Source organism: Lissotriton helveticus, chromosome 4_1 (assembly GCF_964261635.1).
Source record: "Lissotriton helveticus chromosome 4_1, aLisHel1.1, whole genome shotgun sequence".
Lineage (NCBI taxonomy): Eukaryota > Metazoa > Chordata > Amphibia > Caudata > Salamandridae > Lissotriton > Lissotriton helveticus.
This window is the reverse complement of record NC_136063.1, coordinates 1858470782-1858488191: the sequence shown is the minus strand read 5'-3', so window position 1 is coordinate 1858488191 and position 17410 is coordinate 1858470782.

The following is a 17410-nucleotide window of genomic DNA, read 5'->3' as shown; positions in this document are numbered from 1 at the left end:
CACTCTGAGGCGGGATGGAAACAGCACGGAGTAGGGCAGCTCCAACTCCCTAAATTGACGGTTCACTGCCATATAGGTACTCCTCCGTCTCTGTACTGCTGCTGTGTAGTCCGGGAAGAACATCACCTGACCATTTCCCACAGTCAGGTCGCCCAGTTTCCTCATTTCACGGAGCACCACGTCTCTATCTCTATAGTTAAGGAGTTTGAAAAGGAATGGGCGAGGTCGAGCTCCCGGCCTGGGCTTCTGTGCTGGTACTCTGTGCGCCCTTTCCACCACAAACTGCTGCGACAGCGACCCCTGGGGTAGGAGGTCACGCAGTCAGCACTTGGCATACTTGTCCGGGTGTCTGCCCTCCTCTCCTTCCAGAAGGCCCACCATGCGAACATTGCTGCACCGGGAGTGCCCCTTTGCGTCCTCTATGCGGTCTTCCAGTGCGTGGACTCGGTTAATCATGTCTTGGAGCGCTATAGTGTGATTGTGGACCACCGGCTGGATTTCCTGAAGCGCCTGTTTTTGCGAGACAACCGACTCCACTAATTTACGATGGTCGGCGTGGAGAAGTGTAAAATCCGATGTCACTTTGTCGATTCTTGTTTCTAGGGACTCCTTGACTTGCTCCAGGGTGGCACGCAAAGAGGCTAGGTGGATTTTTTCAGAAAGGGCTGACCGTGAGGGCCTGAATGAAAATATTGAGTGGAATAAAGTGAGTAGGAGGTAATTACAGTTACCCCTTATCTCCTCCGTGAGGATCCCTCATTGCCTTTTCCTTCCGCTGCGGCACAGAACATAGGGTACGAGCTTATTGACTCTTTGTATATATATCCAGCTAATATATGAAGACCCCCGCGACATGTGAACATCCGTGTCACCAAACCCGGGGTTCATGACTGTCAGCATTCACATATTGTGAAGGTCTAATACTATCATAGTGAAGCTATTTGTGGCATTTACATCAGCACTATTTGTGCCTTGTAGTCACGCTCCTTACAATTAAGGACATTCTAATTTCACGACCTTCCCTTCTGATGCTGGGGATTTATTTATCTATAAATCTATTTAGGTGGCCACTACATCGCTCCGTTGATTCACAAGTATTGATGAAACGGTGTGGGAGCTATTTGATCGGGTGAAACGTAACCCGATCCAATATGGCCGCCGCAGTTACCGCTGGCGCGTTACGTCATGCAACATGCAGGGCGGGGCTAGGAGCCGTGGGTACTTCCGCGTTGAGACGGCCAGATGATTGTGAGACCGTCGGAAGCGCCGGAGGGACGCGGCTCAAGTAAGGTTTCTGTATGAAACTTGGGGGCTTGAAGCTTTTGCGAGATACTCAATGTCATCCGTGTTTTGCATGATTTAGTCATCTTTCCTTGATGGGGTACGGTCAATCGAGCGGAGTTTGCCTCCCCACTGGGTTGGAAGCATACTGTGTCGGTTAGGCTCGAGTTCTATCTTTCTTTTCGAGTTCGACACCATTTTTTCAAATCGTTTGTTACAAGTACGGGGCAGTTCTAAAATCGGTACCTTCATAAACACATGGCATAAAGCAAACACGCTGTGTGTAATGGGATGTCCTGTACGTTAAACACAGAGGTATGTGTGCTGAAGTATTACGAGTACCTTCTGGCTCAATTATGACTGCTCTGCCCCGTTTTATACACTTATTTCTATACACTTATTTCTCTTAGCGGGCTTGAGTTGTTATACCAAGTTACCGAAGGACACGTGATCGGAGAACACAGGGTCCCGTGTATGGTTGCCGGTACGTCCGGATGTGGCAATTATAAGGTAAAGCTGTGGCCCCAACATTGATGGGTTAGTTGTAAGTGACTGCTATCATGTACCCCCGTTCCGGGGTGCTTTTAACTTTACCTCTGTGTTATGTTTTATTTTTGATACAGGTCCAATACATATATAAGTGTGATGATTATGAACTAAGAACCCCAGATTGCCCTGATGAAATTGCTGAAATAAGAGCAATGAAACATGTCGGCACTTTGAACTTGCATGGTATATGAAAATTCATTTTTAATCTGGAAGGTTTGCAGCACCAGAATAAAGATTGAGAGCTAGCAACCCTTACCACAAATCGTTTTTAATCGACTTTGGTTGCACTTTATACATTGGATTATTAATTTTTGTTGGGGTTAGAGGTGCACTGGTACACTCCTTTGTGCATTCTGGTATTAGCTAATTTTTACATACCACCATTATTATTTATACACTTGGTTGTTGTTATTTGTTGGTCATTTTTACACACTGCAGACAGAGAGAGTGACCGATGATGAGAAGTGGGTATACTGGGCATTGTTAACCAGGAACCCCCTCGGGAGTTACGTCCGTGAGGCACTCTCTCTGTTTTCACACACTTTTCCTGGTGGTTGTGGGAACCTGTATCTATTCTTTCTTTAAAGCCACATCCTTGACCCACGAAATTAGTGTTATTTAACACACTTAGGATGATCTAGATGGTGCATCAGATTATCCCTGTTGGTCTATAAAGTTGGATGTATTGAATTTAGGTAAGGCGTATTTTGTTTACAGTTGCTCCAGGGTGGTGCCAATCCACTCCGCCGCTGCAAGCACAGTGTCCATTTTGGCTGCAAGCGTCGCCACCTGGGGTTCCATGTGCGCTGGAATTTTGGGCGCAGCACACCAATGACACCTCTGTTCGTCCAGAATTTCCTCCATAGCTGATGCGGCTCTTGTGCTGGGGGTACACCACTCCAATGATGATCTGGCTCAAAATGGCACTGCTCTCAAAATGGTGCCCAGTTCTTATGCGCCAGCCTGCGACTTCCCAGGTGCTGCCAACTAGCGTTTCCTCGGTAGCTCTGGGCTCTACAGGCACAACGATCCTGCGTTTCCCCCTGGTCTGTAAGCCCATACCTCTACAAGCACCCCAAGCACTCCAGGCGCTGCCCAGCGTCTCTCCGACTCACTAGCAGGGGGCCAACTATCTGCTTTGCTCCTCATGCCCCGTTCATGTAGCTCATGGGACCTGCGCTTGGAGAAGCGTTCACTGTAACCGTTCCGAATCCTCAGCCAGGCACTACAACTTAGTCCTTGCCGCCTTGATCGCCGAATGCGCCAGCTCTCACTGGACCCCGAGTTGGCGCTATCTTCGGGGGCACACCCCCTGTGTGATCCCTACTGGGCCGTAACACTGCATCGGGCCGACTCCAGGCCTAGGCTCTGGCCCGCTACAAGCAGGCCTGCAGGATTAGGCATTGCTCTCTCAGGGGCGCCAAGCTCGCCTCCCCAATCAGGGCCCCAGTGCACGTCCAGGCCTCAGCACCCCTCCGGAAAGCAGGTGTCAGCCGTGTCCCTCAGCAGTGCTGGACGCCTCTCCCGGTGCCTTGCTGCAGTCGCAGGTCTTCCTCCCGCCCCAGGCCTCGCACCGCACCTCAAATGTCCGGCGGCAGGCCCGCAATGTCAATCAGGTCGCAGCTCCCGGCTTTTTCGGGGCCAGTCCCTCAGCACCCACGCCTCGGGGCTCAGCAGCAGCCTCCGCCTCCGGGGTACCAGGCTCGCTTCCCCTGCCCGGTCCTTGCAGTGCAACTCTCTAGGGGCCAGCCGCCCACTCAGCGGCGTCTCCGGTGGATGACTCGGGCCAAAGAGCGGGACACCTCCACCGGCATCCCGCTGTCTCCGTGCGTCCACCTCCTGCCCCAGGCCTCACTCCTCTGCGCAGCGCTCGATGGCAGCCGCAGCCAGCGGGGGATCGTGGTGCCAACCGGTCCTCCGTAGCGCTCCACTCGTACCGCCTCACCGAGGCGCGACACAACACTAGGTGAGATCCTCAGATTCCAGCGGCAACCGTTAGCTCCCGGGCTCTTTTCGCGCCTTTGCCTCCAGGATGGCGCCTCTCAGCCGGGCCGGAGCCCTCTCTCAGCACCTCCCGATCGGCAGCCACCAAGCCTCACAGGCTCCCCGCCACGTCCCCTCACCGGCCCCACTCGCTGTAAGCATGCAGGGCACCTCAGAAGGAGAATTAGGGGTCGTCAGACGGAGCGCTAGCAATTCACGTCCGCCATGATAGCTGGCTGGCCACGCCCCCCCTCATTTGCACATTATGAAAAATTCTGCATTTCATTGCAGGCAATATGCTAGACAAATATTATATATACTATTGTACATCCTGATAATTTATGTATGGTTGGCACTACACTGTAAGCACTTTAGTCATTCTTAGCTAGTCTGTAGCATTTTGGGAACATTTCAGGCTGAAGTGCATTTTCTAGAAAAACAAAGATTATTTGATAGCACACCCAGTTGCGATGGGAGCTAAGGTAGATTTGAGATTAGGTATAAGGAAGTTCAAATCGTCATTAATAAATAAATATATTCCAAACTCGCATCAGGTTTTAATTAATCAATTAGAGAAATGACAGATGGGAGCGGAGCACTTAACATAATGCATCATCAGTAAAACAAATACAATTAATATGAAGTTACTCCCCATACCTAATTTATTTTGAACACACCGCCTTTACATTTAAACGTGAATTTCTTTAACAATGATATAACACAAAAATAAGGGTTTTATGTGTATCTAAGAAGATGAAAATATGCTTTGACCTTTCGGGCCATCCAATTGAAGTGGTTATGTCGATTTACCAATTTGGAGAAGATTGAGGAACACAACATTTAATAAAACTGGTCACCTGAAGTCCTTCGAAAATTACGTTGGAACACTTGTGTAATCACGATATTATAAGGAAATCGTATATTTAGTTCTTCATAATGGCTTCAGAATGTTTCATTAGGTGCCCAGTGCAATCGATATGCTTGTTAGTGAATCAGTATATTTAGAAAATTTATTGCTGAAAAATCCTTAGATGCTTTTTATGCTTCCCCTTAGAAGCAGTATGTTTTAAAAATAATTAAGGAGCATATTACCAACAACTAGCGATAATTATCGCTATGTTGGCTTAGCGGCAATATTTTTATCGCCGAGCTGCGGCGATTTTTATCGCTTAGGAACCTTGCTATTATCAAGGTTTATCTCCAAAGCGATAAAAGTCGGCCGAAATGCATGAATATCGCTGAAAAGTCAGCGATATTCATGCATTACCGAGCTAATGCTCTTAGCCATGTTATCCACCTACCATTGGATAACATGGCTAAGAACTGCTCAGGGGCAGGTGTTAGCTTTTGGAGATAATCGCACTTAGCGCGAATATCTCCAAAAGTTGGTAATAGGGGATAGCGATGTTAGCGACTGTTTCCAGTCGCTAACATCTTGGCACGCCCACTTTGCATGTCAGTAGTGATAAATTTCACTGACATGCAAAGGGGGGCCCTAGATGCTCGCTATCTCCTACTAGCTGTCACTAACTGGTGTTAGCGACAGCTAGGTAATAGGGAGATAATTTTATCTCCGCTTTCTTGGCTTTTAAAGCCAAAAAAGCGGAGATAAATGCCCTTGATAATATGCCCCTAAATTCTTTCAAATACAAAAATTCATAGGCAATTAGAAACTGAATAAAACGACTACTACAACTCTTTATTTAACCATCTGTGTTGTATTGGTGTCACTCTTTTGGAACATTAAATAGTTTCTGGATGTATAGACTGTATATAATTTTGAAATGATCATAAAAGTAGAAACGAATGAGGCGTTAATTACATTGATAAACTGTTGGTCCTGAAAGGGATCAATACCATTTGAAGAAGAACCCTTTTCTTTTAAAGTAAATTCATAAAGAAAAACAGCGGACCACAGATACTGAATATTGCCTTTTGATAAGATATCCTGCAACTGCATGCATACATTAAAATTCACTTTTTATAAGGTGTCTGAGCTTATTCGAACAGCTAACAGAGCTGAAAGAGATGAGGTCGTCCTGTAGAGATGGATGGGTAAAGAGAGTTTTTCTAACCAAAGTAGTATTTAAATTAGTTTATTGTGAGTTTCCCAGTTCAGAGATTGAGTTCTGTGATATATTCTTTCCTTCACTTGGTTCTTTAGTGTGGAAAGAAGCCCACGTATAACTATTTTTGAGGTGTAAGCGATATGTAATGTAAATCCATAAAATTATGCGAACTGATATTTATTTTCTATTACTACCATAAAGTGCTTTTTGTTTCAGGCCATGTGCAAGCATTCCTTGATAAGTAATTCTGCTGCAAGTCAAGTTTTTATTTTCATGATTTGGAACTCCAAAGAGATCCACATAAACGTGAGAACACACAAAGAATGTATATACATAATACAAGCAACTAATTTTCTACGGATATGTGATGTATTTTAAGAGTATAATTCATACTAAAATTTTTATAAAAATGTAAAAAAAATCGAAAGCAGAACATTTTATTTGGTGGCCTGAATATAAAATATAAGGCCTCAGATGTAGTTCACACAGACAATTTCAAGAAAAGATATCTTAACATTTTAGGACGGCATAGCAGACGAGCAGAACAGATGACTAAAACAGGCTTCAAGTTTTGAACACCGTTTTGACAGAGATTACATATGCTTTAAGCCCCTTGCCATTTGGAAGTTAAAATATTCAAAGACAGGATACTGAATCACAAAAGGGACCAAATATGTCTAAAATCATGGGGTATATTCCAGCTCAATTAGGGTTGAGTTTTTTTCATGATTATGGAAACCATTATTATTTGAAAGTTCCCTTTATTACTACAGGCATTACTGTCTAAGCAAAAGCTTAGATTATGCGAAGTTTGTTTTAGACAGACCTTTAATTGAGTTAGTGATAGCAAAGTAACCAAGCGTTGGTCCATCTCTTAAAGTAAATTTAAAGTTTCTATAAAAGAAAGATTTTTCTTACTTCTCTTCCAAAATGTCCTTACTTATGAGATGTCTTAAAGAGTCACCTTCACTTATTAAAAGACAGGAAGCATACTGCTGGGTAACTCCCGACAAAACTTGTATAAACGAGGTTTTGATCCCAAACTCTAATTTTAAGGCAGCAGTCAACGCTGAGGTGTTACAGGATACTAATCTCCTTAATATCTGCCCTTCTATTTTGTTTAAAAAGCCCCATCTTGCCATATAAATTAACACCACTGCATACAATACGGTGGCTGGGAATATATTACTTAATAAACAGATAAGAGAAAACAAACATGTCTTCTGCCTACTGCATTATAAAATGCTCCTAAGCTTTTGCCCTGAGATTGTGCCTTACTAACATTTCTAGAACTTTGAGCATTGCCATTCAAAGTGCTACACATAATTTAACCCAAGAAAGTGTAAGAAATAACCACTTTCGATTTTTGGGAGACGAGATACCAAGAATAATTGGCACATTTACAACTTATTTTCTAATTAAAACACAGGACTTTGCTTTTTGAAGAATTAATTTTCAAAAAGTGTTCATCAACGTACTGCTGCAACGCCTCTAGTCAGCCTAAACCTTTAGGGGTTAGGTCCACAATTATAATATGGTCTGCATATACAAGGAATGATATTAACCAACCCCCAATACTGTGAGGGTAGCTTATTCCTTTTGAGAGAGGACTGGGCAAATCAAAAATATATAAAGAAAACAACAGTGGAGCAAGTAAGCACCCTTTCCTCAGACCATTTTTCATAGGAAACCTCTCAGATAGCCTGCGGTCCTCCCCTAGCAGTATTGAATGTAGGGTGACAATTAAATGCAAGGTTCCAGGCATGCAAAAGTAAAACTTTATAAAAAGCAGCGGAGAAGTCGAAAACGCAACATAAACTGAGGAACCACTGACAGTCACATATTTTCATTAATGAGTTGCAGGATTGCAATATTATCCATGGTCCCATGGTTTTTCGTAAAGCCCATGTGCTCTAAAGGATTAATCTTATTATCTTTTGTCGAGATGTTAAGCTGGGCCAATAAAAATCTAGTGAAGACCTTACCTACCAGGGCAATTTGATGGAAATTTGCGGGCAAGCCACACTCACCCTTTTTGTATAATGGGACAATAATAATTCTGGTCCACGATGGAGGCACTGTTGGATTAACATTACAAAATTCAAAGACTGGGAATAATAACCTAGCCCTAAATTAGGCTTCTTTTTCATAACAGATATCAGCACTTCATCTGGGCCCACAGTGGCAGAAGTTTGCATGGCAAGGATTGATGACTCGATCTCCCGAATGGAAGAGGCTTCATAACTAGGGGGCAGGCATGCAAAGCTTTTTTACAGACGCAAAATGGCCTGATTTGCAGAATCGGGCCATTTGCAAACGCAAAAAGGCATTTTTAAATGTATAAAGGCACAATTGCGAATCAGTAACCTGTTACTGATCGCAATTTGGATTTGCTATTCAGTGTTTAGGGAGTTCCTTCCTGATAATAAATCACAGTGGCATGTATGAATATTAAGTGACCGAAAGGCGGCCAGAAAACATTTGCAATTTAGCACCAACTTCAAGTTGGTGGTAATCCATTTGCAAATGCGAACAGACCCACAAGGGACCCCTTCCCTTTTGTGAATGTTTGTAAAAACATGTTTTGAGAGCAGGCATGGGTCCCACAGACCATTGCTTACTCCTTAAAAATGAAAAGAAAACTTTTCATTTTATTTTTTAAATGCATCTTGTTTCCCTTTAAGGAAAATGTGCTGCATTTAAAATATTTGCTTTATTGAAACGCAATCACAGGCATGGTACTCTACTGACCCAACATCCCTGTGATTTTTGAGATTTCCAATAGGTCGCAAAAAGAGACCTACCTCATTAACGTTTTCGAGGTAGGTCTATTTGCGACCCACTAGGAATCACAAAATATGTAATGCACACATTGGTACAAAGGTATTTTCGATTACCAAGTAATGAATCACCATTTGGTAATGTCAAATAATTACCTATGTACATCTGGCCCTAGATGTACAAGAATTGGAGTTGTTGGGCTATTCTTCCATACAAAATTAATTTCTTACATTCTCTGCATATAGTACTGAGATGAAGCTGCCCCAGTTTTCCCTTCCTATGAGGGAGGGTTGGGACCTTACTCTAGTTCAACATCAATCTGTTACTATCTCCCAGAATCATCTTCTATTATTTCTATATGCAGCTTCTCTTAGATGTACACAACTATGATCTAAACTCTGCTTTTTTAAACTTGCATTTAAGCAACTTTGTCTCCTTTTCAGAAGAGAGAGACCTATATTTCTTTAATTGGAGAAGGAGACACATTGCTTTCTAATCAGCCTGTTTATTTCTTTGTTCAACAGAAGAATGAGCAAAGATGTTGATTTATGGGAAGCCTTAGTGTGCCTTAAAATGGAATGTTTTGTAATTTGCTTAATGAATTGCCTGAAAAATGGAAAACAACAAGCTCCCAGGAGGCCATATCATCAAAAAACCTTCGCCAGAAGCCCTTTTAAGTTAAAGATCATACGAGGGTCCCAATGGGGTCTACCAGAGTTTTAAATGGAATTTGGAGTTGGAACCATCGATGTTCCATGACCTTACTCACTGGTGTAACAGAATTTGAGGGGGCCTCCCTGCAAGGTACATGGAGTTGCCCCCTTCGAGCTCAATCAGGAGCTCTCCCGCCAGAGTGGTGTGCTGAGGAAGGCCCCCTGGAGCTTAGGGGCCCCCCACACCACGGGCGCTGTGGGGGCCTGTGTTACGCCCCTGACCTTACTGTAGTCATGCTTGCTTCGAAAGAGAAGACTAAAAGTCTATGGTCACTAAGCATGGAATCTAAGATGTTCAAATCACCTAAAAGATAACATTTTGAACATGAAACAATGAGATAATCAATGATTGAGTATCCCTTCAGAGATTTATGGGTTTAGTATGCAGGGGAATATAGGGTGAATCTCCCATTTGTTTTCAAACAATCTGTTTTTCTGTATTGGTTGAGAAGTATCGTCCCTCTCTTATCTGTTCTTATATTTAGTGGGAAAAGTAATGGGGGAATGAGCAGTGCTTCCTCTTTTTTCAATTTCCAAAAGTAAACTGATGGTGTGGTCGGATACTTTACAATTTACGTCTCCAACCAAGATGACCTGGAGTTCACTTTCCTTATCTATTGACTTGCTTATGAACACAAAGATGTCATAAAAAAGGTTATTGTAGGCTACATCAGGAGGTACAAAAGTGTTCTGTAATAAAATGGGAGCTTTCAAGCACCCACCTTTATGGGAGGATATGGTCACTGCTTGAAAGAGATGAGAAGAATCTTTGAAGCTCTTGTACTTCCATTTGATCTTAGTAGTTAAAAGAATTGATATGCCAGCCTTGTATGTCCTTTCCTACAAGGAGTATCATTACACTCTTTTGAAAGATAACAATCACATTGGATCTGATTCTGTAGCAAGTATTGGGTCAGCACCAGTGCTCAATTTTAGCAGGTGGTTGGTAGTGGGGCCATCAGCACTTATTTTTGGGGACTGGCACTTATTTGTTTCTTTCAACATCTGATATTTACAGACAGCAGGAGACAGAAAAACTCACAAAGTGGAAAGATGGAGGGATAAAAAGATGGAAAAAACTGTCACAAAGGGAGAAAGTAGGTACTTTCAAGAGTAAGATGAAAGAGACAGGAGGTGTCTGATAGTGGATTAAAGAGGCCTGAGGTGAATTGAAGCCTACACACGTTTGGTATTTGGCATGCTAACATTTAATGGCACCACAGGCTTTTGAGCAGAACTGTGCAGCACTAATTCATTTACACATTAAGCAACTGGTTGGTACTATCCCCAAATGCAATTGTATCTCTCTTACATCTCTCAGCCTAACTCTATGCTTAACAACTACCACAAATTTGACACATCGTGATCTGAGCACCCCTCAAACCTCAAACTCTAACACCACCATACAACTCCACAAGATTCATTATGAATGCTGTGGTAGCATAGCTGGCTGCAAATATATGCCATATGCCATGGGTTCAACCAGTGAACGGTATCTGTATGGCTTGTTGTGTCACTGCATGCACATGTACAATTTATGTGTTCAGAATTCTTGTATGTGGTTGTATGATGAAATAGCATCAACAAAAAGATCAGCAACAAACATATCAGCAAGAAAAATATCAAGGACACAATTATTCATTTGTATAATTTGAGTCTGATTTACAAAAGTAAACTGACACTTTTGTATAAGTTTAGCCTTTGATCATATTCACGAACAACAAATTAATAGTAGGTTTACAACTGCAGAGTCTCCACTGTCGTAAACTTACTATCAACTTGTTGCTTGTGAATACCAACATAAGAGTAAACTTGCACAAAGGTGTGAGTTTTCCTTTGTAAATCAGGGCTTTTGTATGTGATCTCAAAAGTATTACCAAAAATATAAAAGACCACAATATCATCACAAAAAAGGTAAGTATATCAAATATACCTATTACACAAAATATAAACTTTAAAACATATAGGACCCAATTAGGATGTTGGGTGGACCACCACCGACAGGCTGTCGGTAGCAGACAGCCTGACAGCCAGGATAGTGGGCTGACTGCAGCATTAAGATGCGGTCGATCGCCGTGCAGCAGGCGCAGAGACCGACCAATGCCTCCGACAGCCTCAAGGAGCCCATCGCGGCATCAGTCGCAATGTAATCCCTACAATGGGTACGGTGCCTGTGGAGACACTGCTTTAGGGATTACGATTTCCCTTTTACCTCTGTCTAGACATGGTGGTCTGACCGCCATTTAAAGGCAGACAGAAAGGGACTTTGGAGGTTCCATGGGCCTCTGCAATGGGGCAAAGGGGCACACGTGGTGCCCCACCAACATCAATGCACCATTTGCCATGCACCACAAGGAGCCTGGCACACAGTGCATGGTTGTTTGTAAAATGCCTTGTTCCATTGCGGCTGGTGCTGTGGCTGTTTTCTGGGCCTTAGTACCAGCGGCAATGGAAAAAGCAATTTTTCCAACCACCTATATGGCGGTCAAATTGCAATTAGGTGGATGGAACTGCCAACTACAGGTCGCGCGGTTACATTCCTGTGGCTGTGGTAGTCGGACGCTCGTCTGACTGCCATCGTAATCAGGTTTACAGTAACTTAAAAAAAGATATATATTTTAAAGAAAATATACCTAAAACATATATTAAAAAAATGTACATATAAAAACAAAGTACAAATATATTTACTTTAAAAATTATTGAAAAAATAATGAACATAATGAGCATAATATTTTAACAAATACCTTTATAGTTTAAACATAAATATAAAAAAAGACGAATTATAATTACTAGATGAAAAATTTCAACAGAAATACATATTCTTTTTTTTAATTGAGCTCAAAGATGACACATTATCTTCTCTTACTCCAGACTGAGTAACAGTAGGAAAAGCGTTGGCATTTGGGGGAGTCAGATTTACTTTTCCCCTTCCAATATAAGCAACAGTACGGAAGGTCTTGGGCTCTGGAGCGGTGAGATTTACTATTCCCACTTCAAGCTGAGAAACAGTCAGGAAAGTACTTGCCTCTAAAGGCATCAGATTTACTATTCCAACTCCAACCTGAGCAATAGTATGGAAAGTGTTGGACTTTGCAAGGGTCACATTTATTATTACCATCAGGAAGTGTTGGACTTTGGAGGGGAAAGATTTATTATTCCAATTCCAATTCCAACGTAAGCAAAATTTCTGTATTCCAAATTAATATAAAATAAATTACATATATATAAAATAAATAAACATAAAATATATTCACATACAATACACACATATTACATATATTTTTATTATTCTATAGTGTATAGAAATAATAAAGAAACACAAACTAAACATATAAAATATACATAGAAATCTATTAAAAATATTATTATCTACTTAGCCATTAATAAATAATATATTTCTGCCATATTTTTAAAATCATATATTAAATAACGAAAAACACTATATACTTTTCTAATTAACAAATGAAAACTGCTATGAAATGTAATATATATATTTTAAAAACACCCCTCCCTACTCCCCTACAAACCCAACAACCGGGCAAAAAATATGAAATCAAATGTAATTTTTTTTAAATATATCACCACATTAAAAATACAGAAGAAAATTATAAACATACTCAACAATAAAATAATAACAACTTATTACACATAAACTAAAAAACGTACGTAAATGATTCAAAATAATATTATGTATCACTATATTTAATAAAATTACGTAAAAACGTAAAGCCTTCTATCTATTTCCCACAAAGAGTATTCTTGACACACTATTTGGGTCTCATAATGTTTTTTAAACAATGTTTTTGCGGAATAACTTGTATGTCATAATCACAGGATCAGTTCAGCTCCTCTTGATGCAGGAATCTTCATTGCAGACTTGCAGTCTTAAGATCTTTGGACACTTCGGGGCTAATTTACGAAGAAGTCAGTCATGCAGTGCATTCATTCAGCATGCAAGTCATTACAACAACTTCCTTTAGGAGGGGGCATTGGTGGATTGGTGTTGGATTTAAAGTTCAACACCTTCCCTACTGTTGCGCAGACTGGCGTTGAAATAGTAAATTAAACTATTCCAAAATCCATTACTCACCTAATGCAATTTGTTATAATTACTTACGCGCTGAACGAATGCGTGCTAAAGACGCATTAGTTCAAATGATGGCGATCGGAAGGCATGCATGCTAACTGCATGCAGAATACCATCATGCATTCCACTCCCCCACTTCCCCATGCAGCGGCTCCCCTTTAGCTGCCTAGCACCATCACAAGCACCCTTATACCATGGTGCAAGGGTGCTTGTGTTGCATGCAGGATAATATTTGTGCAAAAACCCATCCTGGGAGGCATATTCCTCTTTATGTGTGCTGCAGAATACACATTGCAAAAGGAAGAAACAAGGAGAAATATAGATATTTCTCCTTGTTACGCCTCCCCTTGGAAGGTGTAACTTTTGACACATTCCCAGGTCTGCCATTACTGGTAAATCTGGGAATACTTGAAATCAATAGAAACAAGAGGAGCACTCCTTATTTCAACTTTATACAAAACCTTTTATCCTAACTTTCAAACCAAGCGTGCTACAGGGGCTGATCATGCCTATTTACATTCTATCATATTTCAAGTCTAAGGACTTCGCCATCTCTGCACAGTAGGCACAAAGCTACTGCTATGTGTTTTCTCAAATCAATAATGATCAGACAAGTTTTTGTTTCTAAATACTCAACCTGTTCTAGAAATTTAAAACGGATTATCAATAGGAGATGGGAGATCTTGGAAAATTAAAGTGATTTTAAAGGTTTATTTAAGGAGAAACCTTTACATGCATATAAACGATCAAGGAATTTGAAAGTAATGTTGGCACAGAAACTAATTGTAACCACCAAGGAATATAAGGGCACCCAAAGGTGTTCAAACTGTGTACATTGCAATAATGTGATCTGTGGAGACGGCATTCAGCACCCTCTTACAGGGGAAAAGATTTAATTGAAACACAATGCAGACTGAAATTCCAAGAACTTAATCTATGGCATAAAGTGTCCGTGTGGGCTACTTTATGTAGGAAAAACAGAAAGAAAGATAAAAACACGCATTTCGGAATACAAAAGTACTTTCAGAAATTGTAATACCAAAAGTAGTCTAGCAGTACATTGGATGAAAGCATGGCATACTATTGCTTAAATAAAATTTCAGGTTATTGAGATGGTAGATCTGATACCAGGTAGAAATTTAACAAAAAAACTGTTACAAAATTAATTTCTATAGAGGAGATACATTATTTCACCAGGATATATTTCACAACAAGCCAGTGGCCCTGGAAAGTCTGTATGCTGGAGCAATGTCAGTTAAATGTAGGTTGTACCTGACTTGTGATGACTCTGCCCAGCACAATAGGCTTATCAAAGTTCTATGCCACATTGTAAGCTGGTGTTTCCTGATTGTACATTGCAATTGAATTTCTGGTTGGTATAGGTAGTGACACCCAATTATGTATCAGAAATAGAAAAGGTCATGAATGTTGCTGGTTTAAGAATAACATAACTCAATTTCCTATAGAGTTGTGCAATCTTTTCACACTGCATATTCTGTTTGATATACCATATGTGAAAGTGAGAAGTGAGTTCAGCTAATTCCCATTGAATTATTGGCCACTCAGCTGTGATTGTAAACTAGTGTTGGTATCACCTTTTACATCAGTTGCTCACACACTTCACCCTGGTGTCCCTCAATGGCTCATCATAGCCCCCCTATTATTCAACAACTACCTAACCCCCTTACCAAGCCTGATTAAATCATTCAACCCCACCTGTTACAGGTAAGCAGATGACACCAGGGGCGGTTCCTCCATGAGAGCGTAGGAGCGTCGCCCCCTCCCCACGCACCTGCAGAAATCTGGAAAAATAAAATGATAATGAAGTGATTTATAACCATTTTAGTTTTCCGGCTTTCTGCCAAATTGAAAGGGACGGGCAGGGCGGTGCCAGTGCGTCATTGCTGCTGACTGACAGCAATGACGAGTGGTCCTTTCAGTATGAACTGGGCATGTTACTTTGGCCAAACAGACATGCGCAATTCACCCTCTCCAACCCGGCTGGCATAGGCAGATAAGTTAAGAAGGACTGACCTATGGTTTGCTGGAGTAATGTATAGATATGGAATTTCATATATAACAATTCTGGCCCTTACTGATACTAATACCATAACATTCAGTGGTAGGCGCCAATGGAAACTTATAACTCTTACATTCACATAAGACATATCTGCTATGAAAAGCTATCCATCACCAATACCAAGAAGCCAATAAAGAATTAATCACTAAATGAAGAGGCATGGTATAACTGAACAAATCTGTCATACACACTGTGGGTCAATAGGAGGATTTACGTTTAGTTCAAGATTGGAGGTCCCTAGTATCTATACACTATGACCTCTTACTTAAATCTCATCTCACCATGACACCCAGATAGGAGACGATAGTAACAATGCACAGTCTACCAGATCTCTCTATTTTTCTCTCTCTCCAACCATGCCAGCTCGGGTACACATCTAAGCAAACAATATTCATAAGAAATACCATAAAGGGACCTACAAAGCTGTTCAAAGCTGCCAGTGTACCATAAAATGTGGTTCTGGGCCTCTCACACCTCATCATCCACCACACCACTCCGTGCTGCATCTGATAACCGCACATCGGTGGTCATCACACACGACATGGAAACACTTCCAATATAGGATCTCAAAACAAAGACAATGCCCTTCCAATCACACATCACCCTCTATGGCATAAATTGCTGCCCAAGTACAGAAGTGCTTCAGTGCCAGACAAAGGGGTAGTAAGCACTCTACAAATGATGCAATACAGTACAATATTTATCATTTGTGCATCACTAATGTTTGGTTTGATCCTATTAAAATCTTTTCATCACACTTCAGAATTATAAAATAAAATGTGCTTCATTTGTGTTTTCATAACTGCCGATATATGTGTTGAAATATTTATACAGTCTAGTTACCCGAATTTACATACAAATTGATATCCTACAGTCTTTCTTTTTGCACTTGTTGTACACAGGGCCACTGCAATTATTCGATCCTGAGGCTGCAGCGTTTTCAAGATATTTATGAATTTGCTGTATTTGACTCATAATCCATCATCTACTGCATAATCTGCAGATTGTAACCCCAAAAGCTTTGTTTCTGACTTAAAGTGATCAAAAGTTACTAACAATTCTGCATCATGTGCTGCCGCAAGTAAATGGTCCTTTGCAAAGGTTGACTGGTCCCCTTTCAGTTACATATAGCTGTATTTGGATTAGGAACTGGTAATAATGAATTGAAATATTTGGCCAGGCAGTGCTAAGGTGTAAATATAATTAAGTAATGCTAACTCAAAAAGTGACGCATTAACAGCATAATTTATATTTTCTTGCAGCATAATTTAGTCAACCTTGTTGGGTAGTGTGGGCCTCCCATCCCACATAATTCCAGTGGCCCTGCCTGTATCCCAGTGAGATTGTCACATAGTTCACTTTACAAAATCCTCTTACTTCGCACTCAGAGAAAGAAAAGTAAACAACATCTTGATAGTAAAAAATAGCAACAATTTGTCAATAGACACAGCTTGACATCTTTCTGTTTGAAAGGAAAGTGAATATAACAAGATAAAAAAGTAATTTTTATTGATCATTCACCTTCTGAACTCCAGCACGTAATTTTTGATTAGACTGTTTGTATTTAAATCTGAATGAAGTTTGTGTCGATAAACGAAGTTTAATACTGAGGAACTCCTTTATGGCGTAGGGCAGCACTGCAAGTCTTCTTGCTGCACTGCCTTACGCCAATGTGAAAGGACAGGAATGCACTGTATTTATGAAATACGATGCATTTCTGTCTTTCCCCCTGCGCTGGTGCACAATTTGCTGCTTAGTGGCAATGCAGGCACCCTTGCAGAATCGCACAAGTGTGTCTGCTTTGCATGCAGGTTTTTTAGTGCAGAAAGGGGGACCTTCCTGCACAAAAAAAGATCCAGTGAGGTGT